The 27,885-nt window shown below is 39.5% G+C and overlaps 36 non-coding genes across 36 annotated transcripts; all 36 read right to left on the bottom strand.

The window, feature by feature from the left end:
• Positions 1-541: 541 nt before the first annotated feature.
• Positions 542-660, bottom strand: LOC141327787 (5S ribosomal RNA). The gene has a single exon (XR_012355062.1). It is a non-coding gene; the product is annotated as a 5S ribosomal RNA (ribosomal RNA).
• An 84-nt stretch (positions 661-744) lies between these two features.
• Positions 745-863, bottom strand: LOC141327786 (5S ribosomal RNA). The gene has a single exon (XR_012355061.1). It is a non-coding gene; the product is annotated as a 5S ribosomal RNA (ribosomal RNA).
• A 754-nt stretch (positions 864-1,617) lies between these two features.
• Positions 1,618-1,736, bottom strand: LOC141327785 (5S ribosomal RNA). The gene has a single exon (XR_012355060.1). It is a non-coding gene; the product is annotated as a 5S ribosomal RNA (ribosomal RNA).
• Positions 1,737-1,820: 84 nt separating this feature from the next.
• LOC141327784 (5S ribosomal RNA) lies at positions 1,821-1,939 on the bottom strand. Its single transcript, XR_012355059.1, has one exon. It is a non-coding gene; the product is annotated as a 5S ribosomal RNA (ribosomal RNA).
• A 753-nt stretch (positions 1,940-2,692) lies between these two features.
• On the bottom strand, positions 2,693-2,811 carry LOC141326807 (5S ribosomal RNA). Its single transcript, XR_012354154.1, has one exon. It is a non-coding gene; the product is annotated as a 5S ribosomal RNA (ribosomal RNA).
• A 753-nt stretch (positions 2,812-3,564) lies between these two features.
• LOC141327783 (5S ribosomal RNA) lies at positions 3,565-3,683 on the bottom strand. Its single transcript, XR_012355058.1, has one exon. It is a non-coding gene; the product is annotated as a 5S ribosomal RNA (ribosomal RNA).
• Positions 3,684-3,767: 84 nt separating this feature from the next.
• LOC141326780 (5S ribosomal RNA) lies at positions 3,768-3,886 on the bottom strand. Its single transcript, XR_012354130.1, has one exon. It is a non-coding gene; the product is annotated as a 5S ribosomal RNA (ribosomal RNA).
• A 753-nt stretch (positions 3,887-4,639) lies between these two features.
• LOC141327782 (5S ribosomal RNA) lies at positions 4,640-4,758 on the bottom strand. Its single transcript, XR_012355057.1, has one exon. It is a non-coding gene; the product is annotated as a 5S ribosomal RNA (ribosomal RNA).
• Positions 4,759-4,842: 84 nt separating this feature from the next.
• LOC141326889 (5S ribosomal RNA) lies at positions 4,843-4,961 on the bottom strand. Its single transcript, XR_012354234.1, has one exon. It is a non-coding gene; the product is annotated as a 5S ribosomal RNA (ribosomal RNA).
• A 753-nt stretch (positions 4,962-5,714) lies between these two features.
• Positions 5,715-5,833, bottom strand: LOC141326806 (5S ribosomal RNA). The gene has a single exon (XR_012354153.1). It is a non-coding gene; the product is annotated as a 5S ribosomal RNA (ribosomal RNA).
• Positions 5,834-5,917: 84 nt separating this feature from the next.
• On the bottom strand, positions 5,918-6,036 carry LOC141326648 (5S ribosomal RNA). Its single transcript, XR_012354003.1, has one exon. It is a non-coding gene; the product is annotated as a 5S ribosomal RNA (ribosomal RNA).
• Positions 6,037-6,789: 753 nt separating this feature from the next.
• LOC141327780 (5S ribosomal RNA) lies at positions 6,790-6,908 on the bottom strand. The gene has a single exon (XR_012355056.1). It is a non-coding gene; the product is annotated as a 5S ribosomal RNA (ribosomal RNA).
• An 84-nt stretch (positions 6,909-6,992) lies between these two features.
• Positions 6,993-7,111, bottom strand: LOC141327779 (5S ribosomal RNA). Its single transcript, XR_012355055.1, has one exon. It is a non-coding gene; the product is annotated as a 5S ribosomal RNA (ribosomal RNA).
• Positions 7,112-7,864: 753 nt separating this feature from the next.
• Positions 7,865-7,983, bottom strand: LOC141326803 (5S ribosomal RNA). Its single transcript, XR_012354152.1, has one exon. It is a non-coding gene; the product is annotated as a 5S ribosomal RNA (ribosomal RNA).
• An 84-nt stretch (positions 7,984-8,067) lies between these two features.
• LOC141326647 (5S ribosomal RNA) lies at positions 8,068-8,186 on the bottom strand. The gene has a single exon (XR_012354002.1). It is a non-coding gene; the product is annotated as a 5S ribosomal RNA (ribosomal RNA).
• A 753-nt stretch (positions 8,187-8,939) lies between these two features.
• LOC141327778 (5S ribosomal RNA) lies at positions 8,940-9,058 on the bottom strand. Its single transcript, XR_012355054.1, has one exon. It is a non-coding gene; the product is annotated as a 5S ribosomal RNA (ribosomal RNA).
• An 84-nt stretch (positions 9,059-9,142) lies between these two features.
• On the bottom strand, positions 9,143-9,261 carry LOC141326891 (5S ribosomal RNA). The gene has a single exon (XR_012354236.1). It is a non-coding gene; the product is annotated as a 5S ribosomal RNA (ribosomal RNA).
• Positions 9,262-10,683: 1,422 nt separating this feature from the next.
• Positions 10,684-10,802, bottom strand: LOC141327776 (5S ribosomal RNA). Its single transcript, XR_012355052.1, has one exon. It is a non-coding gene; the product is annotated as a 5S ribosomal RNA (ribosomal RNA).
• A 6,635-nt stretch (positions 10,803-17,437) lies between these two features.
• Positions 17,438-17,556, bottom strand: LOC141326667 (5S ribosomal RNA). The gene has a single exon (XR_012354022.1). It is a non-coding gene; the product is annotated as a 5S ribosomal RNA (ribosomal RNA).
• An 84-nt stretch (positions 17,557-17,640) lies between these two features.
• Positions 17,641-17,759, bottom strand: LOC141327775 (5S ribosomal RNA). The gene has a single exon (XR_012355051.1). It is a non-coding gene; the product is annotated as a 5S ribosomal RNA (ribosomal RNA).
• A 753-nt stretch (positions 17,760-18,512) lies between these two features.
• Positions 18,513-18,631, bottom strand: LOC141327774 (5S ribosomal RNA). The gene has a single exon (XR_012355050.1). It is a non-coding gene; the product is annotated as a 5S ribosomal RNA (ribosomal RNA).
• Positions 18,632-18,715: 84 nt separating this feature from the next.
• On the bottom strand, positions 18,716-18,834 carry LOC141326646 (5S ribosomal RNA). Its single transcript, XR_012354001.1, has one exon. It is a non-coding gene; the product is annotated as a 5S ribosomal RNA (ribosomal RNA).
• Positions 18,835-19,587: 753 nt separating this feature from the next.
• LOC141327773 (5S ribosomal RNA) lies at positions 19,588-19,706 on the bottom strand. Its single transcript, XR_012355049.1, has one exon. It is a non-coding gene; the product is annotated as a 5S ribosomal RNA (ribosomal RNA).
• Positions 19,707-19,790: 84 nt separating this feature from the next.
• On the bottom strand, positions 19,791-19,909 carry LOC141327772 (5S ribosomal RNA). Its single transcript, XR_012355048.1, has one exon. It is a non-coding gene; the product is annotated as a 5S ribosomal RNA (ribosomal RNA).
• A 753-nt stretch (positions 19,910-20,662) lies between these two features.
• On the bottom strand, positions 20,663-20,781 carry LOC141326801 (5S ribosomal RNA). The gene has a single exon (XR_012354150.1). It is a non-coding gene; the product is annotated as a 5S ribosomal RNA (ribosomal RNA).
• An 84-nt stretch (positions 20,782-20,865) lies between these two features.
• Positions 20,866-20,984, bottom strand: LOC141326858 (5S ribosomal RNA). The gene has a single exon (XR_012354204.1). It is a non-coding gene; the product is annotated as a 5S ribosomal RNA (ribosomal RNA).
• A 753-nt stretch (positions 20,985-21,737) lies between these two features.
• On the bottom strand, positions 21,738-21,856 carry LOC141327771 (5S ribosomal RNA). The gene has a single exon (XR_012355047.1). It is a non-coding gene; the product is annotated as a 5S ribosomal RNA (ribosomal RNA).
• A 753-nt stretch (positions 21,857-22,609) lies between these two features.
• On the bottom strand, positions 22,610-22,728 carry LOC141327770 (5S ribosomal RNA). The gene has a single exon (XR_012355046.1). It is a non-coding gene; the product is annotated as a 5S ribosomal RNA (ribosomal RNA).
• A 753-nt stretch (positions 22,729-23,481) lies between these two features.
• LOC141327769 (5S ribosomal RNA) lies at positions 23,482-23,600 on the bottom strand. The gene has a single exon (XR_012355045.1). It is a non-coding gene; the product is annotated as a 5S ribosomal RNA (ribosomal RNA).
• Positions 23,601-23,684: 84 nt separating this feature from the next.
• Positions 23,685-23,803, bottom strand: LOC141327768 (5S ribosomal RNA). Its single transcript, XR_012355044.1, has one exon. It is a non-coding gene; the product is annotated as a 5S ribosomal RNA (ribosomal RNA).
• Positions 23,804-24,557: 754 nt separating this feature from the next.
• On the bottom strand, positions 24,558-24,676 carry LOC141327767 (5S ribosomal RNA). Its single transcript, XR_012355043.1, has one exon. It is a non-coding gene; the product is annotated as a 5S ribosomal RNA (ribosomal RNA).
• A 754-nt stretch (positions 24,677-25,430) lies between these two features.
• On the bottom strand, positions 25,431-25,549 carry LOC141327765 (5S ribosomal RNA). The gene has a single exon (XR_012355041.1). It is a non-coding gene; the product is annotated as a 5S ribosomal RNA (ribosomal RNA).
• Positions 25,550-26,302: 753 nt separating this feature from the next.
• Positions 26,303-26,421, bottom strand: LOC141327764 (5S ribosomal RNA). Its single transcript, XR_012355040.1, has one exon. It is a non-coding gene; the product is annotated as a 5S ribosomal RNA (ribosomal RNA).
• An 84-nt stretch (positions 26,422-26,505) lies between these two features.
• On the bottom strand, positions 26,506-26,624 carry LOC141327763 (5S ribosomal RNA). The gene has a single exon (XR_012355039.1). It is a non-coding gene; the product is annotated as a 5S ribosomal RNA (ribosomal RNA).
• Positions 26,625-27,378: 754 nt separating this feature from the next.
• LOC141327762 (5S ribosomal RNA) lies at positions 27,379-27,497 on the bottom strand. Its single transcript, XR_012355038.1, has one exon. It is a non-coding gene; the product is annotated as a 5S ribosomal RNA (ribosomal RNA).
• An 84-nt stretch (positions 27,498-27,581) lies between these two features.
• Positions 27,582-27,700, bottom strand: LOC141327761 (5S ribosomal RNA). The gene has a single exon (XR_012355037.1). It is a non-coding gene; the product is annotated as a 5S ribosomal RNA (ribosomal RNA).
• Positions 27,701-27,885: the final 185 nt, after the last annotated feature.

Below are 27,885 nucleotides of genomic sequence, written 5' to 3'. Positions count from 1 at the left end.
AGACATAAAAGAAGATTGGTTTAAATAGATTTGGTTTATTTACAAGGTTCACATAAAAGACTTTAAAACAACACGATAAAACGAGGTAAATGCTGTTAAAAGAATACAGTTAATTTGTCCATACCCTAAAAACAGTCCAAGAATCCCAGTGTGTTGATAAGTCCAATGTGAGTGTCCAACGGTGTATATACAATCCACAGAAAGTGTAATCCAAAGTTTGCAGGTGGTGAATGGAAAGGTGAGCTCTAAAATTAGCAACTCCTCAATCCAACAGTTTGGTGACTGTCCTTTGTTTGTCATGCTGCTCTCTTATACAGTTGTACTTCCTGCTTCCTGTCATGTGTCTAGTCACATGGCAGGCCAACCATCCATTTTTTAAAGACACACACTCACTTAAAATGTTAAGAGTAATAAAATGGCCTAAAAAACATGTAAAACACTTAAAACTCTATAATACATTTAAATGATTGTAATAAATAGAGCGGTAAAACACGTCTTTCTAAAAGCCAGCATATTATATAAATAGTGAAGAAAAGGCAAAAGCTTACAGCACCTGGTATTCCCAGGCGGTCTCCCATCCAAGTACTAAGCAGGCCCGACGCTGCTTAGCTTCCGAGATCAGACGAGATCGGGCGCTCTCAGCGCGGTATGGCCGTAAGCGAGGGCTGCTCCAAAAAGTGGGCCATTTAAAGATCAGCCTCCGTAAAAGCCAGCATATTATATAAATAGTGAAGAAAAGGCAAAAGCTTACAGCACCTGGTATTCCCAGGCGGTCTCCCATCCAAGTACTAAGCAGGCCCGACGCTGCTTAGCTTCCGAGATCAGACGAGATCGGGCGCTCTCAGCGCGGTATGGCCGTAAGCGAGGGCTGCTCCTAAAAAGTGGGCTATTTAAAGATCAGCCTCCGTAAAAGCCAGCATATTATATAAATAGTGAAGAAAAGGCAAAAGCTTACAGCACCTGGTATTCCCAGGCGGTCTCCCATCCAAGTGTAACAATCGGCCTTATCAGCCGAGTTACAAGACTAAAATGGGGTCAGATTTAACTGTGAGAGATGACTAGTGGTTAAAAGAATGAGACATAAAAGAAGATTGGTTTAAATAGATTTGGTTTATTTACAAGGTTCACATAAAAGACTTTAAAACAACACGATAAAACGAGGTAAACGCTGTTAAAAGAATACAGTTCATTTGTCCATACCCTAAAAACAGTCCAAGAATCCCAGTGTGTTGATAAGTCCAATGTGAGTGTCCACCGGTGTATATACAATCCACAGAAAGTGTAATCCAAAGTTTGCAGGTGGTGAATGGAAAGGTGAGCTCTAAAATTAGCAACTCCTCAATCCAACAGTTTGGTGACTGTCCTTTGTTTGTCATGCTGCTCTCTTATACAGTTGTACTTCCTGCTTCCTGTCATGTGTCTAGTCACATGGCAGGCCAACCATCCATTTTTTAAAGACACACACTCACTTAAAATGTTAAGAGTAATAAAATGGCCTAAAAAACATGTAAAACACTTAAAACTCTATAATACATTTAAATGATTGTAATAAATAGAGCGGTAAAACACGTCTTTCTAAAAGCCAGCATATTATATAAATAGTGAAGAAAAGGCAAAAGCTTACAGCACCTGGTATTCCCAGGCGGTCTCCCATCCAAGTACTAAGCAGGCCCGACGCTGCTTAGCTTCCGAGATCAGACGAGATCGGGCGCTCTCAGCGCGGTATGGCCGTAAGCGAGGGCTGCTCCAAAAAGTGGGCCATTTAAAGATCAGCCTCCGTAAAAGCCAGCATATTATATAAATAGTGAAGAAAAGGCAGAAGCTTACAGCACCTGGTATTCCCAGGCGGTCTCCCATCCAAGTACTAAGCAGGCCCGACGCTGCTTAGCTTCCGAGATCAGACGAGATCGGGCGCTCTCAGCGCGGTATGGCCGTAAGCGAGGGCTGCTCCAAAAAGTGGGCCATTTAAAGATCAGCCTCCGTAAAAGCCAGCATATTATATAAATAGTGAAGAAAAGGCAAAAGCTTACAGCACCTGGTATTCCCAGGCGGTCTCCCATCCAAGTGTAACAATCGGCCTTATCAGCCGAGTTACAAGACTAAAATGGGGTCAGATTTAACTGTGAGAGATGACTAGTGGTTAAAAGAATGAGACATAAAAGAAGATTGGTTTAAATAGATTTGGTTTATTTACAAGGTTCACATAAAAGACTTTAAAACAACACGATAAAACGAGGTAAACGCTGTTAAAAGAATACAGTTCATTTGTCCATACCCTAAAAACAGTCCAAGAATCCCAGTGTGTTGATAAGTCCAATGTGAGTGTCCACCGGTGTATATACAATCCACAGAAAGTGTAATCCAAAGTTTGCAGGTGGTGAATGGAAAGGTGAGCTCTAAAATTAGCAACTCCTCAATCCAACAGTTTGGTGACTGTCCTTTGTTTGTCATGCTGCTCTCTTATACAGTTGTACTTCCTGCTTCCTGTCATGTGTCTAGTCACATGGCAGGCCAACCATCCATTTTTTAAAGACACACACTCACTTAAAATGTTAAGAGTAATAAAATGGCCTAAAAAACATGTAAAACACTTAAAACTCTATAATACATTTAAATGATTGTAATAAATAGAGCGGTAAAACACGTCTTTCTAAAAGCCAGCATATTATATAAATAGTGAAGAAAAGGCAAATGCTTACAGCACCTGGTATTCCCAGGCGGTCTCCCATCCAAGTACTAAGTAGGCCCGACGCTGCTTAGCTTCCGAGATCAGACGAGATCGGGCGCTCTCAGCGCGGTATGGCCGTAAGCGAGGGCTGCTCCAAAAAGTGGGCTATTTAAAGATCAGCCTCCGTAAAAGCCAGAATATTATATAAATAGTGAAGAAAAGGCAAAAGCTTACAGCACCTGGTATTCCCAGGCGGTCTCCCATCCAAGTGTAACAATCGGCCTTATCAGCCGAGTTACAAGACTAAAATGGGGTCAGATTTAACTGTGAGAGATGACTAGTGGTTAAAAGAATGAGACATAAAAGAAGATTGGTTTAAATAGATTTGGTTTATTTACAAGGTTCACATAAAAGACTTTAAAACAACACGATAAAACGAGGTAAACGCTGTTAAAAGAATACAGTTCATTTGTCCATACCCTAAAAACAGTCCAAGAATCCCAGTGTGTTGATAAGTCCAATGTGAGTGTCCACCGGTGTATATACAATCCACAGAAAGTGTAATCCAAAGTTTGCAGGTGGTGAATGGAAAGGTGAGCTCTAAAATTAGCAACTCCTCAATCCAACAGTTTGGTGACTGTCCTTTGTTTGTCATGCTGCTCTCTTATACAGTTGTACTTCCTGCTTCCTGTCATGTGTCTAGTCACATGGCAGGCCAACCATCCATTTTTTAAAGACACACACTCACTTAAAATGTTAAGAGTAATAAAATGGCCTAAAAAACATGTAAAACACTTAAAACTCTATAATACATTTAAATGATTGTAATAAATAGAGCGGTAAAACACGTCTTTCTAAAAGCCAGCATATTATATAAATAGTGAAGAAAAGGCAAAAGCTTACAGCACCTGGTATTCCCAGGCGGTCTCCCATCCAAGTACTAAGCAGGCCCGACGCTGCTTAGCTTCCGAGATCAGACGAGATCGGGCGCTCTCAGCGCGGTATGGCCGTAAGCGAGGACTGCTCCAAAAAGTGGGCCATTTAAAGATCAGCCTCCGTAAAAGCCAGCATATTATATAAATAGTGAAGAAAAGGCAGAAGCTTACAGCACCTGGTATTCCCAGGCGGTCTCCCATCCAAGTACTAAGCAGGCCCGATGCTGCTTAGCTTCCGAGATCAGACGAGATCGGGCGCTCTCAGCGCGGTATGGCCGTAAGCGAGGGCTGCTCCAAAAAGTGGGCTATTTAAAGATCAGCCTCCGTAAAAGCCAGCATATTATATAAATAGTGAAGAAAAGGCAAAAGCTTACAGCACCTGGTATTCCCAGGCGGTCTCCTATCCAAGTGTAACAATCGGCCTTATCAGCTGAGTTACAAGACTAAAATGGGGTCAGATTTAACTGTGAGAGATGACTAGTGGTTAAAAGAATGAGACATAAAAGAAGATTGGTTTAAATAGATTTGGTTTATTTACAAGGTTCACATAAAAGACTTTAAAACAACACGATAAAACGAGGTAAACGCTGTTAAAAGAATACAGTTAATTTGTCCATACCCTAAAAACAGTCCAAGAATCCCAGTGTGTTGATAAGTCCAATGTGAGTGTCCAACGGTGTATATACAATCCACAGAAAGTGTAATCCAAAGTTTGCAGGTGGTGAATGGAAAGGTGAGCTCTAAAATTAGCAACTCCTCAATCCAACAGTTTGGTGACTGTCCTTTGTTTGTCATGCTGCTCTCTTATACAGTTGTACTTCCTGCTTCCTGTCATGTGTCTAGTCACATGGCAGGCCAACCATCCATTTTTTAAAGACACACACTCACTTAAAATGTTAAGAGTAATAAAATGGCCTAAAAAACATGTAAAACACTTAAAACTCTATAATACATTTAAATGATTGTAATAAATAGAGCGGTAAAACACGTCTTTCTAAAAGCCAGCATATTATATAAATAGTGAAGAAAAGGCAAAAGCTTACAGCACCTGGTATTCCCAGGCGGTCTCCCATCCAAGTACTAAGCAGGCCCGACGCTGCTTAGCTTCCGAGATCAGACGAGATCGGGCGCTCTCAGCGCGGTATGGCCGTAAGCGAGGGCTGCTCCAAAAAGTGGGCCATTTAAAGATCAGCCTCCGTAAAAGCCAGCATATTATATAAATAGTGAAGAAAAGGCAAAAGCTTACAGCACCTGGTATTCCCAGGCGGTCTCCCATCCAAGTACTAAGCAGGCCCGACGCTGCTTAGCTTCCGAGATCAGACTAGATAGGGTGCTCTCAGCGCGGTATGGCCGTAAGCGAGGTCTGCTCCAAAAAGTGGGCTATTTAAAGATCAGCCTCCGTAAAAGCCAGCATATTATATAAATAGTGAAGAAAAGGCAAAAGCTTACAGCACCTGGTATTCCCAGGCGGTCTCCCATCCAAGTGTAACAATCGGCCTTATCAGCCGAGTTACAAGACTAAAATGGGGTCAGATTTAACTGTGAGAGATGACTAGTGGTTAAAAGAATGAGACATAAAAGAAGATTGGTTTAAATAGATTTGGTTTATTTACAAGGTTCACATAAAAGACTTTAAAACAACACGATAAAACGAGGTAAACGCTGTTAAAAGAATACAGTTAATTTGTCCATACCCTAAAAACAGTCCAAGAATCCCAGTGTGTTGATAAGTCCAATGTGAGTGTCCAACGGTGTATATACAATCCACAGAAAGTGTAATCCAAAGTTTGCAGGTGGTGAATGGAAAGGTGAGCTCTAAAATTAGCAACTCCTCAATCCAACAGTTTGGTGACTGTCCTTTGTTTGTCATGCTGCTCTCTTATACAGTTGTACTTCCTGCTTCCTGTCATGTGTCTAGTCACATGGCAGGCCAACCATCCATTTTTTAAAGACACACACTCACTTAAAATGTTAAGAGTAATAAAATGGCCTAAAAAACATGTAAAACACTTAAAACTCTATAATACATTTAAATGATTGTAATAAATAGAGCGGTAAAACACGTCTTTCTAAAAGCCAGCATATTATATAAATAGTGAAGAAAAGGCAAATGCTTACAGCACCTGGTATTCCCAGGCGGTCTCCCATCCAAGTACTAAGTAGGCCCGACGCTGCTTAGCTTCCGAGATCAGACGAGATCGGGCGCTCTCAGCGCGGTATGGCCGTAAGCGAGGGCTGCTCCAAAAAGTGGGCTATTTAAAGATCAGCCTCCGTAAAAGCCAGCATATTATATAAATAGTGAAGAAAAGGCAAAAGCTTACAGCACCTGGTATTCCCGGGCGGTCTCCCATCCAAGTACTAAGCAGGCCCGACGCTGCTTAGCTTCCGAGATCAGACGAGATCGGGCGCTCTCAGCGCGGTATGGCCGTAAGCGAGGGCTGCTCCAAAAAGTGGGCTATTTAAAGATCAGCCTCCGTAAAAGCCAGCATATTATATAAATAGTGAAGAAAAGGCAAAAGCTTACAGCACCTGGTATTCCCAGGCGGTCTCCCATCCAAGTGTAACAATCGGCCTTATCAGCCGAGTTACAAGACTAAAATGGGGTCAGATTTAACTGTGAGAGATGACTAGTGGTTAAAAGAATGAGACATAAAAGAAGATTGGTTTAAATAGATTTGGTTTATTTACAAGGTTCACATAAAAGACTTTAAAACAACACGATAAAACGAGGTAAACGCTGTTAAAAGAATACAGTTCATTTGTCCATACCCTAAAAACAGTCCAAGAATCCCAGTGTGTTGATAAGTCCAATGTGAGTGTCCACCGGTGTATATACAATCCACAGAAAGTGTAATCCAAAGTTTGCAGGTGGTGAATGGAAAGGTGAGCTCTAAAATTAGCAACTCCTCAATCCAACAGTTTGGTGACTGTCCTTTGTTTGTCATGCTGCTCTCTTATACAGTTGTACTTCCTGCTTCCTGTCATGTGTCTAGTCACATGGCAGGCCAACCATACATTTTTTAAAGACACACACTCACTTAAAATGTTAAGAGTAATAAAATGGCCTAAAAAACATGTAAAACACTTAAAACTCTATAATACATTTAAATGATTGTAATAAATAGAGCGGTAAAACACGTCTTTCTAAAAGCCAGCATATTATATAAATAGTGAAGAAAAGGCAAAAGCTTACAGCACCTGGTATTCCCAGGCGGTCTCCCATCCAAGTACTAAGCAGGCCCGACGCTGCTTAGCTTCCGAGATCAGACGAGATCGGGCGCTCTCAGCGCGGTATGGCCGTAAGCGAGGGCTGCTCCAAAAAGTGGGCCATTTAAAGATCAGCCTCCGTAAAAGCCAGCATATTATATAAATAGTGAAGAAAAGGCAGAAGCTTACAGCACCTGGTATTCCCAGGCGGTCTCCCATCCAAGTACTAAGCAGGCCCGACGCTGCTTAGCTTCCGAGATCAGACGAGATCGGGCGCTCTCAGCGCGGTATGGCCGTAAGCGAGGGCTGCTCCAAAAAGTGGGCCATTTAAAGATCAGCCTCCGTAAAAGCCAGCATATTATATAAATAGTGAAGAAAAGGCAAAAGCTTACAGCACCTGGTATTCCCAGGCGGTCTCCCATCCAAGTGTAACAATCGGCCTTATCAGCCGAGTTACAAGACTAAAATGGGGTCAGATTTAACTGTGAGAGATGACTAGTGGTTAAAAGAATGAGACATAAAAGAAGATTGGTTTAAATAGATTTGGTTTATTTACAAGGTTCACATAAAAGACTTTAAAACAACACGATAAAACGAGGTAAACGCTGTTAAAAGAATACAGTTCATTTGTCCATACCCTAAAAACAGTCCAAGAATCCCAGTGTGTTGATAAGTCCAATGTGAGTGTCCACCGGTGTATATACAATCCACAGAAAGTGTAATCCAAAGTTTGCAGGTGGTGAATGGAAAGGTGAGCTCTAAAATTAGCAACTCCTCAATCCAACAGTTTGGTGACTGTCCTTTGTTTGTCATGCTGCTCTCTTATACAGTTGTACTTCCTGCTTCCTGTCATGTGTCTAGTCACATGGCAGGCCAACCATCCATTTTTTAAAGACACACACTCACTTAAAATGTTAAGAGTAATAAAATGGCCTAAAAAACATGTAAAACACTTAAAACTCTATAATACATTTAAATGATTGTAATAAATAGAGCGGTAAAACACGTCTTTCTAAAAGCCAGCATATTATATAAATAGTGAAGAAAAGGCAAATGCTTACAGCACCTGGTATTCCCAGGCGGTCTCCCATCCAAGTACTAAGTAGGCCCGACGCTGCTTAGCTTCCGAGATCAGACGAGATCGGGCGCTCTCAGCGCGGTATGGCCGTAAGCGAGGGCTGCTCCAAAAAGTGGGCTATTTAAAGATCAGCCTCCGTAAAAGCCAGCATATTATATAAATAGTGAAGAAAAGGCAAAAGCTTACAGCACCTGGTATTCCCGGGCGGTCTCCCATCCAAGTACTAAGCAGGCCCGACGCTGCTTAGCTTCCGAGATCAGACGAGATCGGGCGCTCTCAGCGCGGTATGGCCGTAAGCGAGGGCTGCTCCAAAAAGTGGGCTATTTAAAGATCAGCCTCCGTAAAAGCCAGCATATTATATAAATAGTGAAGAAAAGGCAAAAGCTTACAGCACCTGGTATTCCCAGGCGGTCTCCCATCCAAGTGTAACAATCGGCCTTATCAGCCGAGTTACAAGACTAAAATGGGGTCAGATTTAACTGTGAGAGATGACTAGTGGTTAAAAGAATGAGACATAAAAGAAGATTGGTTTAAATAGATTTGGTTTATTTACAAGGTTCACATAAAAGACTTTAAAACAACACGATAAAACGAGGTAAACGCTGTTAAAAGAATACAGTTCATTTGTCCATACCCTAAAAACAGTCCAAGAATCCCAGTGTGTTGATAAGTCCAATGTGAGTGTCCACCGGTGTATATACAATCCACAGAAAGTGTAATCCAAAGTTTGCAGGTGGTGAATGGAAAGGTGAGCTCTAAAATTAGCAACTCCTCAATCCAACAGTTTGGTGACTGTCCTTTGTTTGTCATGCTGCTCTCTTATACAGTTGTACTTCCTGCTTCCTGTCATGTGTCTAGTCACATGGCAGGCCAACCATCCATTTTTTAAAGACACACACTCACTTAAAATGTTAAGAGTAATAAAATGGCCTAAAAAACATGTAAAACACTTAAAACTCTATAATACATTTAAATGATTGTAATAAATAGAGCGGTAAAACACGTCTTTCTAAAAGCCAGCATATTATATAAATAGTGAAGAAAAGGCAAAAGCTTACAGCACCTGGTATTCCCAGGCGGTCTCCCATCCAAGTACTAAGCAGGCCCGACGCTGCTTAGCTTCCGAGATCAGACGAGATCGGGCGCTCTCAGCGCGGTATGGCCGTAAGCGAGGACTGCTCCAAAAAGTGGGCCATTTAAAGATCAGCCTCCGTAAAAGCCAGCATATTATATAAATAGTGAAGAAAAGGCAGAAGCTTACAGCACCTGGTATTCCCAGGCGGTCTCCCATCCAAGTACTAAGCAGTCCCGATGCTGCTTAGCTTCCGAGATCAGACGAGATCGGGCGCTCTCAGCGCGGTATGGCCGTAAGCGAGGGCTGCTCCAAAAAGTGGGCTATTTAAAGATCAGCCTCCGTAAAAGCCAGCATATTATATAAATAGTGAAGAAAAGGCAAAAGCTTACAGCACCTGGTATTCCCAGGCGGTCTCCTATCCAAGTGTAACAATCGGCCTTATCAGCTGAGTTACAAGACTAAAATGGGGTCAGATTTAACTGTGAGAGATGACTAGTGGTTAAAAGAATGAGACATAAAAGAAGATTGGTTTAAATAGATTTGGTTTATTTACAAGGTTCACATAAAAGACTTTAAAACAACACGATAAAACGAGGTAAACGCTGTTAAAAGAATACAGTTAATTTGTCCATACCCTAAAAACAGTCCAAGAATCCCAGTGTGTTGATAAGTCCAATGTGAGTGTCCAACGGTGTATATACAATCCACAGAAAGTGTAATCCAAAGTTTGCAGGTGGTGAATGGAAAGGTGAGCTCTAAAATTAGCAACTCCTCAATCCAACAGTTTGGTGACTGTCCTTTGTTTGTCATGCTGCTCTCTTATACAGTTGTACTTCCTGCTTCCTGTCATGTGTCTAGTCACATGGCAGGCCAACCATCCATTTTTTAAAGACACACACTCACTTAAAATGTTAAGAGTAATAAAATGGCCTAAAAAACATGTAAAACACTTAAAACTCTATAATACATTTAAATGATTGTAATAAATAGAGCGGTAAAACACGTCTTTCTAAAAGCCAGCATATTATATAAATAGTGAAGAAAAGGCAAAAGCTTACAGCACCTGGTATTCCCAGGCGGTCTCCCATCCAAGTGTAACAATCGGCCTTATCAGCCGAGTTACAAGACTAAAATGGGGTCAGATTTAACTGTGAGAGATGACTAGTGGTTAAAAGAATGAGACATAAAAGAAGATTGGTTTAAATAGATTTGGTTTATTTACAAGGTTCACATAAAAGACTTTAAAACAACACGATAAAACGAGGTAAACGCTGTTAAAAGAATACAGTTCATTTGTCCATACCCTAAAAACAGTCCAAGAATCCCAGTGTGTTGATAAGTCCAATGTGAGTGTCCACCGGTGTATATACAATCCACAGAAAGTGTAATCCAAAGTTTGCAGGTGGTGAATGGAAAGGTGAGCTCTAAAATTAGCAACTCCTCAATCCAACAGTTTGGTGACTGTCCTTTGTTTGTCATGCTGCTCTCTTATACAGTTGTACTTCCTGCTTCCTGTCATGTGTCTAGTCACATGGCAGGCCAACCATCCATTTTTTAAAGACACACACTCACTTAAAATGTTAAGAGTAATAAAATGGCCTAAAAAACATGTAAAACACTTAAAACTCTATAATACATTTAAATGATTGTAATAAATAGAGCGGTAAAACACGTCTTTCTAAAAGCCAGCATATTATATAAATAGTGAAGAAAAGGCAAAAGCTTACAGCACCTGGTATTCCCAGGCGGTCTCCCATCCAAGTACTAAGCAGGCCCGACGCTGCTTAGCTTCCGAGATCAGACGAGATCGGGCGCTCTCAGCGCGGTATGGCCGTAAGCGAGGACTGCTCCAAAAAGTGGGCCATTTAAAGATCAGCCTCCGTAAAAGCCAGCATATTATATAAATAGTGAAGAAAAGGCAGAAGCTTACAGCACCTGGTATTCCCAGGCGGTCTCCCATCCAAGTACTAAGCAGGCCCGATGCTGCTTAGCTTCCGAGATCAGACGAGATCGGGCGCTCTTTTTTTTTTTTTTTTTTTTTTTTTTTTTTTTTTTTTTTTTTTTTTTTTTTTCTTTAATTTATTTATTTATTTAAAACATGTTAATACATTTTAAAAACAGTCTGAATCACATTCTGGCAACAATACATTAAATCGAAACCATGTCATTTCAATAAATGGGTTATCATTTACAAAAATTTTGACAAAAACATCTTTCTCTTCATTCATATTACAGTAATCAAACAAAACATTTAAAATAAAACACATCTTCACCTTAAAAAGTTTGCACACAGGTATTTTTGTTTTCTTTTGTTTGACAAAATTCCTTCTGCTCCAAATTACAAATCTAGCAATGGTTAATATCAAATTTAAAAAACACACATTCTTAAAATTACCTTTAGAACCAAATAAAAACATTGTTTCCCATTCTTCATCAATACATCTTTGTTCTACTCCCAATTTACTTGTCATTTCTTTTAATTTTTTTATAAAACATTTTAACCCTGTGCATTTAAAAAAAATATGTATCAATCCTTCATCTTCCCTATTACATACCTTGCATATTGCATCACTTGCCATTCCAAATTTACACAGTCTCATTTCACTTAATAAACAATTATGTCTTAAAATATAATCAAAGTTTTCTAAAATTGGACTTTTCCACCAAGCTCTTAGATTTTTCCATATTTTCTTAGTTTCCATACTTGGGTACAATCTTTGCCAATATCCTTCTGCTTTTGGTGTGATAAAAACATCTTCACATAAACAAGAATAAAACATCTTTAAAATACCATCTTTAAAAGCATGCTGTTTGTCATTACTTTTAAAATCAATCATCATTCCATCATTACCTTTTGTTTCTTCTGTACCTTCTATAATATTTATCCATTCTTCCGGTATTACTTCTTTCATTTGTTTGTATTGTTTTTCTAAGACTGTTTTAGTTTCATTGTCATAATTTTCTACAATTGCGTCTCTTATTACTTGCACCGGTACAAAACCAGGTATCACTTCATACAAAATATCTTTTATTTGCTTTATCCCCGCATAAAACCATTTTTTATAAAAAATGGTATCATTTCCCTTTTTAATTTGATTATTTAAAAACAATGGTTGTCTTAAAATCTCTTCCCTGGTAAAAGACGTACAAACAACATGCTTTCTAAAATCACCCCATGCTTTTACAACCTCTTTATAAAACTCTGGTATTCCGTTCATCATGTTTTCTTTTAGCTTCATCCATAAAACATCATCTCCCATTTTTCCACATTTATTTAAAAAATAGTTCATTACACCCTTCCACGCATATTTCCCATGTTTCCAGTATTTATTAACAGTTTTTATTCTTATACTTTTCATTCTTATTAATGGATCTATTAGTCCCAACCCTCCTTCCTCCACCTTTCCAATTAGAGTGTCATAAGCAATTTTCGATGGTTTCCCCTCCCATAAAAAGTTTAAAACAATAGATTTGATTTTTTTATACACCCATATAGGCAAACTCACAGAACCCAATACATACCACATTTTTGATAAAAACAAAGAATTAATAACTAAAACCTTCCCTTTTAAAAATAATCCTCTTAATTTCCAGAAATTTAATCTCTTCTCCATTCCTTTTAAAACCTCCTCCCATACCACTTCTCTTATTTCATTTTCATTTTCTCCAACCCTTATACCTAAAATTTTCATACTCTTCTTTTCTTCCTTAAATTGCATTTTATTCAGCAGATCATTCGGTAATCCAATTTTCATGTATGTAGTTTTTTCTTTATTAACTTTTGCCCCTGTTCCTTTACAATATCTTTCTAAAACTTCCATTGCTTTATCCATACTTTTAATATCTTTTACAAACAATGTCGTGTCATCTGCATATTGAAATATTTTTTGTTCTGATTCTTCTCCTTTTATGCGTATTCCTTTTATGTTCTTTTCCTGGTCTACTGCCAGTCCTAAAGCTTCAGATACTAAAGTGTATAATAATGCTGACATAGGACACCCTTGTCTGATTGATCTCGTTATTTTAAAATCTTTAGTTAAAAAACCATTCACTTTTACACAACTACTTATATCTGTATATAAACATTTTATCCATTTTAAAAAATTCTCCCCAAAACCAAATCTCTCCATCACATGTATCAAGTATTTGTGTTCAACTCTATCAAAAGCCTTTTCTAAATCCACACTTATTATATATCCTGTTTCTTTCTCCTCCTTCATGTACCATATCATATCTCTTATATTGTTAATGACATCAGTAATATCTCTTTTTAGAACAGCATATGCTTGATTTGTAGTAATTATATTTGGTACTACTATTTTCAATCGATTGGCTAAAATTTTGGCTAATATTTTATAATCTGTATTCAACATGCTTAGTGGTCTGTAGTTTTTCAGGTCTCTCTTATCACCTTTTTTCTTGTAAATTATTTTCACCATACCTTTCTTCATACTATTCGATAAATTCCCTTTTTTAAAATTATCTATAAATATTTCATTTAAAATTGGACATAACACATCTTTAAAAACCTTATAAAATTCAGCTGTTAATCCATCTATTCCTGGACTTTTACCATTTTTCAGTTGATCAATTGCAATTCCTATTTCTAATTCCGTAATCTCACTCTCACACATTTCTTTGTCTCCCTCATTAACTTTAACCTGTATTTTACTTAATACAAATTCCTCATCTTCTAAAACTATCTCATTTTTGGTAAATAAATGCTTATAGAATTCTCTGACTTCTTCCAAAATTCCTGTTTTATCTTCTACAATCCTCGCATCTTCTGTTTTAATACTTTTTATTATATCTGCTCTCTGTCTTGTTTTTTCTAATTCATAAAAATATTTCGTACTTCTTTCTCCTTCTACAATGTCTTTCGCCCTACTTCTTATTATTGCTCCTTTACACTTCTCTTCTTCTATTTTCTTTAATTCTTCCTGTAATTCTATTATCTTATCAATATTTTCATCATGCTCATTTACTTTCCTCATTTCTTCATCCCACTCTTTTTTGATCTTATTTTCTTTCATCTTTTTGACTTTTTGCCATTTGTTTGAATATTCCATTGAGAATTTTTTTATTCTTTTTTTTAGAATGTCCCACCAAAACCCTTTTTCCATTTCATACATTTCCTCATTTACACTATTAATTATTATACTTTCTATTTCCATTCTGTATATTTCATTTTTTAGAAGTTCTGCATTTAATATCCACACCCCTGGTCCTTTATCAGCCTCATTAAAATTCATCAATATCCATAAAAAATCATGATCACTCTCACTATAATTTTTGTAAGACGCCTTAGTGACATAATATGCTTCCTTTTTCTTACATAAAAATAAGTCTATTCTACTTTGCTTTAGAACTCTGTCAACAATTTGTCTTCTTGAATATTCTCTTTTCATACCATTCCTCTCTCTCCACACATCCACCATATTATATTTCTCCATTATGTTATGTAGTTCATTCCTCCCTCTATCTCTTCTAAATCCCATTGAATCATCTACATCAATTCTCTGTATTACAGTGTTAAAATCCCCTAACACCATAATGTTGTCATGTTTTTCTATTAACTCATTCATATCCCTGTAAAAATTAAATTTATCTCTTTCATCATTTGGTGCATGTATATTACACACTTTCATTTCTTTTCCATTACACACAAATTTAACAATTATTATTCTTCCCTTTGTGTCTTTATAATCTATATTTACTTCTTCAAATACTCCTTTTCTTATTAAGATAGCTACCCCTCTCTTCCTTTCCATATCACAGTTACTATATATTTCTCCGTTCCATAATTTTCTAATTTCATCACTTATTTTATCTTCCCATTTCGTTTCTTGTAAACATAGCACATCACATTTTTTGGTCAGACACATTAATCTTTCAAACTTTTGACATTTGGATAATCCTCTAGCATTCAGCGATACAATTGATATAGAGCTCATTAAAGAAAAGATTGGAAAAACCAAAAACCACCATTCAATCCGTTTCATTGTCTTTCAAAAAAGTATTTTTTACTTCACCCATTTCAGCTTTCCTCCTCTCCAGTCTTTCCTTTTGCTCTTCTCTTCTTATCTTCTGCCTTTTAAGAACCTGTTGAATGTCTAAGCCATCTTTTCTTGTTTTTACACATCTATTCAGTCTTTCTTTTCCTTTGTTTTCCATTCCACGAATTTCCCCCCCATTGTCTGCTCCTCTTACCTCAGTCAGTGTCTTTATTCCCTTATCCTCAGCTTTTTCTTTTTCTTGTCCTTTTTCGTAGTCCAGTTCATTAGTGTCCACATCGTCCTGTTCCTTAGAAAATCCTTCTTTAATCAAATTTATATCCTCTTTGTTCGCTCCTCCTCCCATCTCCATTCCTTGTTCTTCATCTTCCTTCTTTTCTTTATTCTCATCTATGTTGTTGTTCTCCTCTTCCTCGTCATCTTGTTTCTCGTCCTCTCCTTGCGTCTGCCTTTGTGAGTCATTTAACCTCTCAATTGTTGTAACTCCCATTACCTCTTGTATTTCCATTCCTGGATCTTCATTTTCCTCGTCTTCTATCTCGCATCTGCATCTTAACATTGTCTTTTGGCAGCCTTGGCACCGCGGGACTTTACAGTCTCGCGCATAATGCCCCTGCTCAAGACAATTTCTGCATGTGAATTGTGGGCAGTCCTTTTTTTCATGCTCCGGACTTACACAGATCCTGCATGTCTTCACTTGATTATCGTGAATCACTCTGAAGTACTGCACTCCTTCTTCAGTCCTGAAGCTTGTGTTGTATGGTAAAGACGTCACCTCTTGTGGAAACTTTACCCTCAAAAATCGTGTTCCGTCTGCCACCGTTGTCCCGGGATGATATCTTCTTCTTAGTGGTAGAATGGGAGTTACACCCCAATTGATTAGTTTTTGACTGATTTCCTCATCTTCTATATAGCTGGGCAGACTCAAGAAAGACACCATTCTTTCTGTTGCACACAATTTCCTTATCTCACATTCTTGTCCGTTTATCATTATTCCATTCAACAGCAAATCACAGTCCATCTCACTTTCCATAGTCATTTCAAAATCATAATTATTTTTTCTTCTCAGTCCGATCAATTTTCCCATTCCAACTTTCTCTTCAACTGCTTTAATTATCATTAGTATTGTTATATTTTCTATATCTTTAACAGTCATTGTTAATGTTGCTTCTTTCTTGTATTCCCTCTGATACCTTGTTTGTTTGCTTAATTTCTGTATCATTTGTTGTCGTTGAGATAAAACATTTCTTTTTTCTCCAACTTCTTTCTCAATTCCAATACCTTCAGTTGATTGTAGATCTCCTTTCCGTTCTTGTCCAGTTGTTTTTCTTTCTTGTTTCCTCCTTGAAACCACCGTCGCCCACGTTTCATTATTGTTTTCTCCATGTCTTTCATTTATATTCCTTTCAGTTATGTCTGCAACAAATCCTGGTTCCGCATTTCCCATCTCATGTTGTTTTACCAGTCCGTGTTCTTTGTCCATTAAATCCATATTTTGGTTGTCTCAAACCCCAAACAGAAAGACCTGTTTGGGGTTAAAAAAAAACCTTCCTCAAAAAAAACTTCTTCTAACTAAAAAACAAACAAAATAAATGTGAAAAAACACCCAGAAAAACGGTGAGCCTATCTCACCTACTGCACACTACAAACTGCCAACTCACTTCCTGTTTGCTCTCTAGCGCCTCAGGTGGGGGTATGGCCGTAAGCGAGGGCTGCTCCAAAAAGTGGGCTATTTAAAGATCAGCCTCCGTAAAAGCCAGCATATTATATAAATAGTGAAGAAAAGGCAAAAGCTTACAGCACCTGGTATTCCCAGGCGGTCTCCCATCCAAGTGTAACAATCGGCCTTATCAGCCGAGTTACAAGACTAAAATGGGGTCAGATTTAACTGTGAGAGATGACTAGTGGTTAAAAGAATGAGACATAAAAGAAGATTGGTTTAAATAGATTTGGTTTATTTACAAGGTTCACATAAAAGACTTTAAAACAACACGATAAAACGAGGTAAATGCTGTTAAAAGAATACAGTTAATTTGTCCATACCCTAAAAACAGTCCAAGAATCCCAGTGTGTTGATAAGTCCAATGTGAGTGTCCAACGGTGTATATACAATCCACAGAAAGTGTAATCCAAAGTTTGCAGGTGGTGAATGGAAAGGTGAGCTCTAAAATTAGCAACTCCTCAATCCAACAGTTTGGTGACTGTCCTTTGTTTGTCATGCTGCTCTCTTATACAGTTGTACTTCCTGCTTCCTGTCATGTGTCTAGTCACATGGCAGGCCAACCATCCATTTTTTAAAGACACACACTCACTTAAAATGTTAAGAGTAATAAAATGGCCTAAAAAACATGTAAAACACTTAAAACTCTATAATACATTTAAATGATTGTAATAAATAGAGCGGTAAAACACGTCTTTCTAAAAGCCAGCATATTATATAAATAGTGAAGAAAAGGCAAAAGCTTACAGCACCTGGTATTCCCAGGCGGTCTCCCATCCAAGTACTAAGCAGGCCCGACGCTGCTTAGCTTCCGAGATCAGAAGAGATCGGGCGCTCTCAGCGCGGTATGGCCGTAAGCGAGGGCTGCTCCAAAAAGTGGGCCATTTAAAGATCAGCCTCCGTAAAAGCCAGCATATTATATAAATAGTGAAGAAAAGGCAGAAGCTTACAGCACCTGGTATTCCCAGGCGGTCTCCCATCCAAGTACTAAGCAGGCCCGACGCTGCTTAGCTTCCGAGATCAGACGAGATCGGGCGCTCTCAGCGCGGTATGGCCGTAAGCGAGGGCTGCTCCAAAAAGTGGGCTATTTAAAGATCAGCCTCCGTAAAAGCCAGCATATTATATAAATAGTGAAGAAAAGGCAAAAGCTTACAGCACCTGGTATTCACAGGCGGTCTCCCATCCAAGTGTAACAATCGGCCTTATCAGCCGAGTTACAAGACTAAAATGGGGTCAGATTTAACTGTGAGAGATGACTAGTGGTTAAAAGAATGAGACATAAAAGAAGATTGGTTTAAATAGATTTGGTTTATTTACAAGGTTCACATAAAAGACTTTAAAACAACACGATAAAACGAGGTAAACGCTGTTAAAAGGATACAGTTAATTTGTCCATACCCTAAAAACAGTCCAAGAATCCCAGTGTGTTGATAAGTCCAATGTGAGTGTCCACCGGTGTATATACAATCCACAGAAAGTATAATCCAAAGTTTGCAGGTGGTGAATTGAAAGGTGAGCTCTAAAATTAGCAACTCCTCAATCCAACAGTTTGGTGACTGTCCTTTGTTTGTCATGCTGCTCTCTTATACAGTTGTACTTCCTGCTTCCTGTCATGTGTCTAGTCACATGGCAGGCCAACCATCCATTTTTTAAAGACACACACTCACTTAAAATGTTAAGAGTAATAAAATGGCCTAAAAAACATGTAAAACACTTAATACTCTATAATACATTTAAATGATTGTAATAAATAGAGCGGTAAAACACGTCTTTCTAAAAGCCAGCATATTATATAAATAGTGAAGAAAAGGCAAAAGCTTACAGCACCTGGTATTCCCAGGCGGTCTCCCATCCAAGTACTAAGCAGGCCCGACGCTGCTTAGCTTCCGAGATCAGACGAGATCGGGCGCTCTCAGCGCGGTATGGCCGTAAGCGAGGGCTGCTCCAAAAAGTGGGCTATTTAAAGATTAGCCTCCGTAAAAGCCAGCATATTATATAAATAGTGAAGAAAAGGCAAAAGCTTACAGCACCTGGTATTCCCGGGCGGTCTCCCATCCAAGTACTAAGCAGGCCCGACGCTGCTTAGCTTCCGAGATCAGACGAGATCGGGCGCTCTCAGCGCGGTATGGCCGTAAGCGAGGGCTGCTCCAAAAAGTGGGCTATTTAAAGATCAGCCTCCGTAAAAGCCAGCATATTATATAAATAGTGAAGAAAAGGCAAAAGCTTACAGCACCTGGTATTCCCAGGCGGTCTCCCATCCAAGTGTAACAATCGGCCTTATCAGCCGAGTTACAAGACTAAAATGGGGTCAGATTTAACTGTGAGAGATGACTAGTGGTTAAAAGAATGAGACATAAAAGAAGATTGGTTTAAATAGATTTGGTTTATTTACAAGGTTCACATAAAAGACTTTAAAACAACACGATAAAACGAGGTAAACGCTGTTAAAAGAATACAGTTCATTTGTCCATACCCTAAAAACAGTCCAAGAATCCCAGTGTGTTGATAAGTCCAATGTGAGTGTCCACCGGTGTATATACAATCCACAGAAAGTGTAATCCAAAGTTTGCAGGTGGTGAATGGAAAGGTGAGCTCTAAAATTAGCAACTCCTCAATCCAACAGTTTGGTGACTGTCCTTTGTTTGTCATGCTGCTCTCTTATACAGTTGTACTTCCTGCTTCCTGTCATGTGTCTAGTCACATGGCAGGCCAACCATACATTTTTTAAAGACACACACTCACTTAAAATGTTAAGAGTAATAAAATGGCCTAAAAAACATGTAAAACACTTAAAACTCTATAATACATTTAAATGATTGTAATAAATAGAGCGGTAAAACACGTCTTTCTAAAAGCCAGCATATTATATAAATAGTGAAGAAAAGGCAAAAGCTTACAGCACCTGGTATTCCCAGGCGGTCTCCCATCCAAGTACTAAGCAGGCCCGACGCTGCTTAGCTTCCGAGATCAGACGAGATCGGGCGCTCTCAGCGCGGTATGGCCGTAAGCGAGGGCTGCTCCAAAAAGTGGGCCATTTAAAGATCAGCCTCCGTAAAAGCCAGCATATTATATAAATAGTGAAGAAAAGGCAGAAGCTTACAGCACCTGGTATTCCCAGGCGGTCTCCCATCCAAGTACTAAGCAGGCCCGACGCTGCTTAGCTTCCGAGATCAGACGAGATCGGGCGCTCTCAGCGCGGTATGGCCGTAAGCGAGGGCTGCTCCAAAAAGTGGGCCATTTAAAGATCAGCCTCCGTAAAAGCCAGCATATTATATAAATAGTGAAGAAAAGGCAAAAGCTTACAGCACCTGGTATTCCCAGGCGGTCTCCCATCCAAGTGTAACAATCGGCCTTATCAGCCGAGTTACAAGACTAAAATGGGGTCAGATTTAACTGTGAGAGATGACTAGTGGTTAAAAGAATGAGACATAAAAGAAGATTGGTTTAAATAGATTTGGTTTATTTACAAGGTTCACATAAAAGACTTTAAAACAACACGATAAAACGAGGTAAACGCTGTTAAAAGAATACAGTTCATTTGTCCATACCCTAAAAACAGTCCAAGAATCCCAGTGTGTTGATAAGTCCAATGTGAGTGTCCACCGGTGTATATACAATCCACAGAAAGTGTAATCCAAAGTTTGCAGGTGGTGAATGGAAAGGTGAGCTCTAAAATTAGCAACTCCTCAATCCAACAGTTTGGTGACTGTCCTTTGTTTGTCATGCTGCTCTCTTATACAGTTGTACTTCCTGCTTCCTGTCATGTGTCTAGTCACATGGCAGGCCAACCATCCATTTTTTAAAGACACACACTCACTTAGAATGTTAAGAGTAATAAAATGGCCTAAAAAACATGTAAAACACTTAAAACTCTATAATACATTTAAATGATTGTAATAAATAGAGCGGTAAAACACGTCTTTCTAAAAGCCAGCATATTATATAAATAGTGAAGAAAAGGCAAATGCTTACAGCACCTGGTATTCCCAGGCGGTCTCCCATCCAAGTACTAAGTAGGCCCGACGCTGCTTAGCTTCCGAGATCAGACGAGATCGGGCGCTCTCAGCGCGGTATGGCCGTAAGCGAGGGCTGCTCCAAAAAGTGGGCTATTTAAAGATCAGCCTCCGTAAAAGCCAGCATATTATATAAATAGTGAAGAAAAGGCAAAAGCTTACAGCACCTGGTATTCCCGGGCGGTCTCCCATCCAAGTACTAAGCAGGCCCGACGCTGCTTAGCTTCCGAGATCAGACGAGATTGGGCGCTCTCAGCGCGGTATGGCCGTAAGCGAGGGCTGCTCCAAAAAGTGGGCTATTTAAAGATCAGCCTCCGTAAAAGCCAGCATATTATATAAATAGTGAAGAAAAGGCAAAAGCTTACAGCACCTGGTATTCCCAGGCGGTCTCCCATCCAAGTGTAACAATCGGCCTTATCAGCCGAGTTACAAGACTAAAATGGGGTCAGATTTAACTGTGAGAGATGACTAGTGGTTAAAAGAATGAGACATAAAAGAAGATTGGTTTAAATAGATTTGGTTTATTTACAAGGTTCACATAAAAGACTTTAAAACAACACGATAAAACGAGGTAAACGCTGTTAAAAGAATACAGTTCATTTGTCCATACCCTAAAAACAGTCCAAGAATCCCAGTGTGTTGATAAGTCCAATGTGAGTGTCCACCGGTGTATATACAATCCACAGAAAGTGTAATCCAAAGTTTGCAGGTGGTGAATGGAAAGGTGAGCTCTAAAATTAGCAACTCCTCAATCCAACAGTTTGGTGACTGTCCTTTGTTTGTCATGCTGCTCTCTTATACAGTTGTACTTCCTGCTTCCTGTCATGTGTCTAGTCACATGGCAGGCCAACCATCCATTTTTTAAAGACACACACTCACTTAAAATGTTAAGAGTAATAAAATGGCCTAAAAAACATGTAAAACACTTAAAACTCTATAATACATTTAAATGATTGTAATAAATAGAGCGGTAAAACACGTCTTTCTAAAAGCCAGCATATTATATAAATAGTGAAGAAAAGGCAAAAGCTTACAGCACCTGGTATTCCCAGGCGGTCTCCCATCCAAGTACTAAGCAGGCCCGACGCTGCTTAGCTTCCGAGATCAGACGAGATCGGGCGCTCTCAGCGCGGTATGGCCGTAAGCGAGGACTGCTCCAAAAAGTGGGCCATTTAAAGATCAGCCTCCGTAAAAGCCAGCATATTATATAAATAGTGAAGAAAAGGCAGAAGCTTACAGCACCTGGTATTCCCAGGCGGTCTCCCATCCAAGTGTAACAATCGGCCTTATCAGCCGAGTTACAAGACTAAAATGGGGTCAGATTTAACTGTGAGAGATGACTAGTGGTTAAAAGAATGAGACATAAAAGAAGATTGGTTTAAATAGATTTGGTTTATTTACAAGGTTCACATAAAAGACTTTAAAACAACACGATAAAACGAGGTAAATGCTGTTAAAAGAATACAGTTAATTTGTCCATACCCTAAAAACAGTCCAAGAATCCCAGTGTGTTGATAAGTCCAATGTGAGTGTCCAACGGTGTATATACAATCCACAGAAAGTGTAATCCAAAGTTTGCAGGTGGTGAATGGAAAGGTGAGCTCTAAAATTAGCAACTCCTCAATCCAACAGTTTGGTGACTGTCCTTTGTTTGTCATGCTGCTCTCTTATACAGTTGTACTTCCTGCTTCCTGTCATGTGTCTAGTCACATGGCAGGCCAACCATCCATTTTTTAAAGACACACACTCACTTAAAATGTTAAGAGTAATAAAATGGCCTAAAAAACATGTAAAACACTTAAAACTCTATAATACATTTAAATGATTGTAATAAATAGAGCGGTAAAACACGTCTTTCTAAAAGCCAGCATATTATATAAATAGTGAAGAAAAGGCAAAAGCTTACAGCACCTGGTATTCCCAGGCGGTCTCCCATCCAAGTACTAAGCAGGCCCGACGCTGCTTAGCTTCCGAGATCAGACGAGATCGGGCGCTCTCAGCGCGGTATGGCCGTAAGCGAGGGCTGCTCCAAAAAGTGGGCTATTTAAAGATCAGCCTCCGTAAAAGCCAGCATATTATATAAATAGTGAAGAAAAGGCAAAAGCTTACAGCACCTGGTATTCCCAGGCGGTCTCCCATCCAAGTGTAACAATCGGCCTTATCAGCCGAGTTACAAGACTAAAATGGGGTCAGATTTAACTGTGAGAGATGACTAGTGGTTAAAAGAATGAGACATAAAAGAAGATTGGTTTAAATAGATTTGGTTTATTTACAAGGTTCACATAAAAGACTTTAAAACAACACGATAAAACGAGGTAAATGCTGTTAAAAGAATACAGTTAATTTGTCCATACCCTAAAAACAGTCCAAGAATCCCAGTGTGTTGATAAGTCCAATGTGAGTGTCCAACGGTGTATATACAATCCACAGAAAGTGTAATCCAAAGTTTGCAGGTGGTGAATGGAAAGGTGAGCTCTAAAATTAGCAACTCCTCAATCCAACAGTTTGGTGACTGTCCTTTGTTTGTCATGCTGCTCTCTTATACAGTTGTACTTCCTGCTTCCTGTCATGTGTCTAGTCACATGGCAGGCCAACCATCCATTTTTTAAAGACACACACTCACTTAAAATGTTAAGAGTAATAAAATGGCCTAAAAAACATGTAAAACACTTAAAACTCTATAATACATTTAAATGATTGTAATAAATAGAGCGGTAAAACACGTCTTTCTAAAAGCCAGCATATTATATAAATAGTGAAGAAAAGGCAAAAGCTTACAGCACCTGGTATTCCCAGGCGGTCTCCCATCCAAGTACTAAGCAGGCCCGACGCTGCTTAGCTTCCGAGATCAGACGAGATCGGGCGCTCTCAGCGCGGTATGGCCGTAAGCGAGGGCTGCTCCAAAAAGTGGGCCATTTAAAGATCAGCCTCCGTAAAAGCCAGCATATTATATAAATAGTGAAGAAAAGGCAAAAGCTTACAGCACCTGGTATTCCCAGGCGGTCTCCCATCCAAGTACTAAGCAGGCCCGACGCTGCTTAGCTTCCGAGATCAGACGAGATCGGGCGCTCTCAGCGCGGTATGGCCGTAAGCGAGGGCTGCTCCTAAAAAGTGGGCTATTTAAAGATCAGCCTCCGTAAAAGCCAGCATATTATATAAATAGTGAAGAAAAGGCAAAAGCTTACAGCACCTGGTATTCCCAGGCGGTCTCCCATCCAAGTGTAACAATCGGCCTTATCAGCCGAGTTACAAGACTAAAATGGGGTCAGATTTAACTGTGAGAGATGACTAGTGGTTAAAAGAATGAGACATAAAAGAAGATTGGTTTAAATAGATTTGGTTTATTTACAAGGTTCACATAAAAGACTTTAAAACAACACGATAAAACGAGGTAAACGCTGTTAAAAGAATACAGTTCATTTGTCCATACCCTAAAAACAGTCCAAGAATCCCAGTGTGTTGATAAGTCCAATGTGAGTGTCCACCGGTGTATATACAATCCACAGAAAGTGTAATCCAAAGTTTGCAGGTGGTGAATGGAAAGGTGAGCTCTAAAATTAGCAACTCCTCAATCCAACAGTTTGGTGACTGTCCTTTGTTTGTCATGCTGCTCTCTTATACAGTTGTACTTCCTGCTTCCTGTCATGTGTCTAGTCACATGGCAGGCCAACCATCCATTTTTTAAAGACACACACTCACTTAAAATGTTAAGAGTAATAAAATGGCCTAAAAAACATGTAAAACACTTAAAACTCTATAATACATTTAAATGATTGTAATAAATAGAGCGGTAAAACACGTCTTTCTAAAAGCCAGCATATTATATAAATAGTGAAGAAAAGGCAAAAGCTTACAGCACCTGGTATTCCCAGGCGGTCTCCCATCCAAGTACTAAGCAGGCCCGACGCTGCTTAGCTTCCGAGATCAGACGAGATCGGGCGCTCTCAGCGCGGTATGGCCGTAAGCGAGGGCTGCTCCTAAAAAGTGGGCTATTTAAAGATCAGCCTCCGTAAAAGCCAGCATATTATATAAATAGTGAAGAAAAGGCAAAAGCTTACAGCACCTGGTATTCCCAGGCGGTCTCCCATCCAAGTGTAACAATCGGCCTTATCAGCCGAGTTACAAGACTAAAATGGGGTCAGATTTAACTGTGAGAGATGACTAGTGGTTAAAAGAATGAGACATAAAAGAAGATTGGTTTAAATAGATTTGGTTTATTTACAAGGTTCACATAAAAGACTTTAAAACAACACGATAAAACGAGGTAAACGCTGTTAAAAGAATACAGTTCATTTGTCCATACCCTAAAAACAGTCCAAGAATCCCAGTGTGTTGATAAGTCCAATGTGAGTGTCCACCGGTGTATATACAATCCACAGAAAGTGTAATCCAAAGTTTGCAGGTGGTGAATGGAAAGGTGAGCTCTAAAATTAGCAACTCCTCAATCCAACAGTTTGGTGACTGTCCTTTGTTTGTCATGCTGCTCTCTTATACAGTTGTACTTCCTGCTTCCTGTCATGTGTCTAGTCACATGGCAGGCCAACCATCCATTTTTTAAAGACACACACTCACTTAAAATGTTAAGAGTAATAAAATGGCCTAAAAAACATGTAAAACACTTAAAACTCTATAATACATTTAAATGATTGTAATAAATAGAGCGGTAAAACACGTCTTTCTAAAAGCCAGCATATTATATAAATAGTGAAGAAAAGGCAAAAGCTTACAGCACCTGGTATTCCCAGGCGGTCTCCCATCCAAGTACTAAGCAGGCCCGACGCTGCTTAGCTTCCGAGATCAGACGAGATCGGGCGCTCTCAGCGCGGTATGGCCGTAAGCGAGGGCTGCTCCAAAAAGTGGGCTATTTAAAGATCAGCCTCCGTAAAAGCCAGCATATTATATAAATAGTGAAGAAAAGGCAAAAGCTTACAGCACCTGGTATTCCCAGGCGGTCTCCCATCCAAGTGTAACAATCGGCCTTATCAGCCGAGTTACAAGACTAAAATGGGGTCAGATTTAACTGTGAGAGATGACTAGTGGTTAAAAGAATGAGACATAAAAGAAGATTGGTTTAAATAGATTTGGTTTATTTACAAGGTTCACATAAAAGACTTTAAAACAACACGATAAAACGAGGTAAATGCTGTTAAAAGAATACAGTTAATTTGTCCATACCCTAAAAACAGTCCAAGAATCCCAGTGTGTTGATAAGTCCAATGTGAGTGTCCAACGGTGTATATACAATCCACAGAAAGTGTAATCCAAAGTTTGCAGGTGGTGAATGGAAAGGTGAGCTCTAAAATTAGCAACTCCTCAATCCAACAGTTTGGTGACTGTCCTTTGTTTGTCATGCTGCTCTCTTATACAGTTGTACTTCCTGCTTCCTGTCATGTGTCTAGTCACATGGCAGGCCAACCATCCATTTTTTAAAGACACACACTCACTTAAAATGTTAAGAGTAATAAAATGGCCTAAAAAACATGTAAAACACTTAAAACTCTATAATACATTTAAATGATTGTAATAAATAGAGCGGTAAAACACGTCTTTCTAAAAGCCAGCATATTATATAAATAGTGAAGAAAAGGCAAAAGCTTACAGCACCTGGTATTCCCAGGCGGTCTCCCATCCAAGTACTAAGCAGGCCCGACGCTGCTTAGCTTCCGAGATCAGACGAGATCGGGCGCTCTCAGCGCGGTATGGCCGTAAGCGAGGGCTGCTCCAAAAAGTGGGCCATTTAAAGATCAGCCTCCGTAAAAGCCAGCATATTATATAAATAGTGAAGAAAAGGCAAAAGCTTACAGCACCTGGTATTCCCAGGCGGTCTCCCATCCAAGTACTAAGCAGGCCCGACGCTGCTTAGCTTCCGAGATCAGACGAGATCGGGCGCTCTCAGCGCGGTATGGCCGTAAGCGAGGGCTGCTCCTAAAAAGTGGGCTATTTAAAGATCAGCCTCCGTAAAAGCCAGCATATTATATAAATAGTGAAGAAAAGGCAAAAGCTTACAGCACCTGGTATTCCCAGGCGGTCTCCCATCCAAGTGTAACAATCGGCCTTATCAGCCGAGTTACAAGACTAAAATGGGGTCAGATTTAACTGTGAGAGATGACTAGTGGTTAAAAGAATGAGACATAAAAGAAGATTGGTTTAAATAGATTTGGTTTATTTACAAGGTTCACATAAAAGACTTTAAAACAACACGATAAAACGAGGTAAACGCTGTTAAAAGAATACAGTTCATTTGTCCATACCCTAAAAACAGTCCAAGAATCCCAGTGTGTTGATAAGTCCAATGTGAGTGTCCACCGGTGTATATACAATCCACAGAAAGTGTAATCCAAAGTTTGCAGGTGGTGAATGGAAAGGTGAGCTCTAAAATTAGCAACTCCTCAATCCAACAGTTTGGTGACTGTCCTTTGTTTGTCATGCTGCTCTCTTATACAGTTGTACTTCCTGCTTCCTGTCATGTGTCTAGTCACATGGCAGGCCAACCATCCATTTTTTAAAGACACACACTCACTTAAAATGTTAAGAGTAATAAAATGGCCTAAAAAACATGTAAAACACTTAAAACTCTATAATACATTTAAATGATTGTAATAAATAGAGCGGTAAAACACGTCTTTCTAAAAGCCAGCATATTATATAAATAGTGAAGAAAAGGCAAAAGCTTACAGCACCTGGTATTCCCAGGCGGTCTCCCATCCAAGTACTAAGCAGGCCCGACGCTGCTTAGCTTCCGAGATCAGACGAGATCGGGCGCTCTCAGCGCGGTATGGCCGTAAGCGAGGGCTGCTCCAAAAAGTGGGCCATTTAAAGATCAGCCTCCGTAAAAGCCAGCATATTATATAAATAGTGAAGAAAAGGCAGAAGCTTACAGCACCTGGTATTCCCAGGCGGTCTCCCATCCAAGTACTAAGCAGGCCCGACGCTGCTTAGCTTCCGAGATCAGACGAGATCGGGCGCTCTCAGCGCGGTATGGCCGTAAGCGAGGGCTGCTCCAAAAAGTGGGCCATTTAAAGATCAGCCTCCGTAAAAGCCAGCATATTATATAAATAGTGAAGAAAAGGCAAAAGCTTACAGCACCTGGTATTCCCAGGCGGTCTCCCATCCAAGTGTAACAATCGGCCTTATCAGCCGAGTTACAAGACTAAAATGGGGTCAGATTTAACTGT

The sequence above is a fragment of the Garra rufa genome, chromosome 2 (genome assembly GCF_049309525.1).
Source record: "Garra rufa chromosome 2, GarRuf1.0, whole genome shotgun sequence".
Taxonomy (NCBI): domain Eukaryota; kingdom Metazoa; phylum Chordata; class Actinopteri; order Cypriniformes; family Cyprinidae; genus Garra; species Garra rufa.
This window is presented reverse-complemented; position numbering and strand designations above follow the sequence as displayed.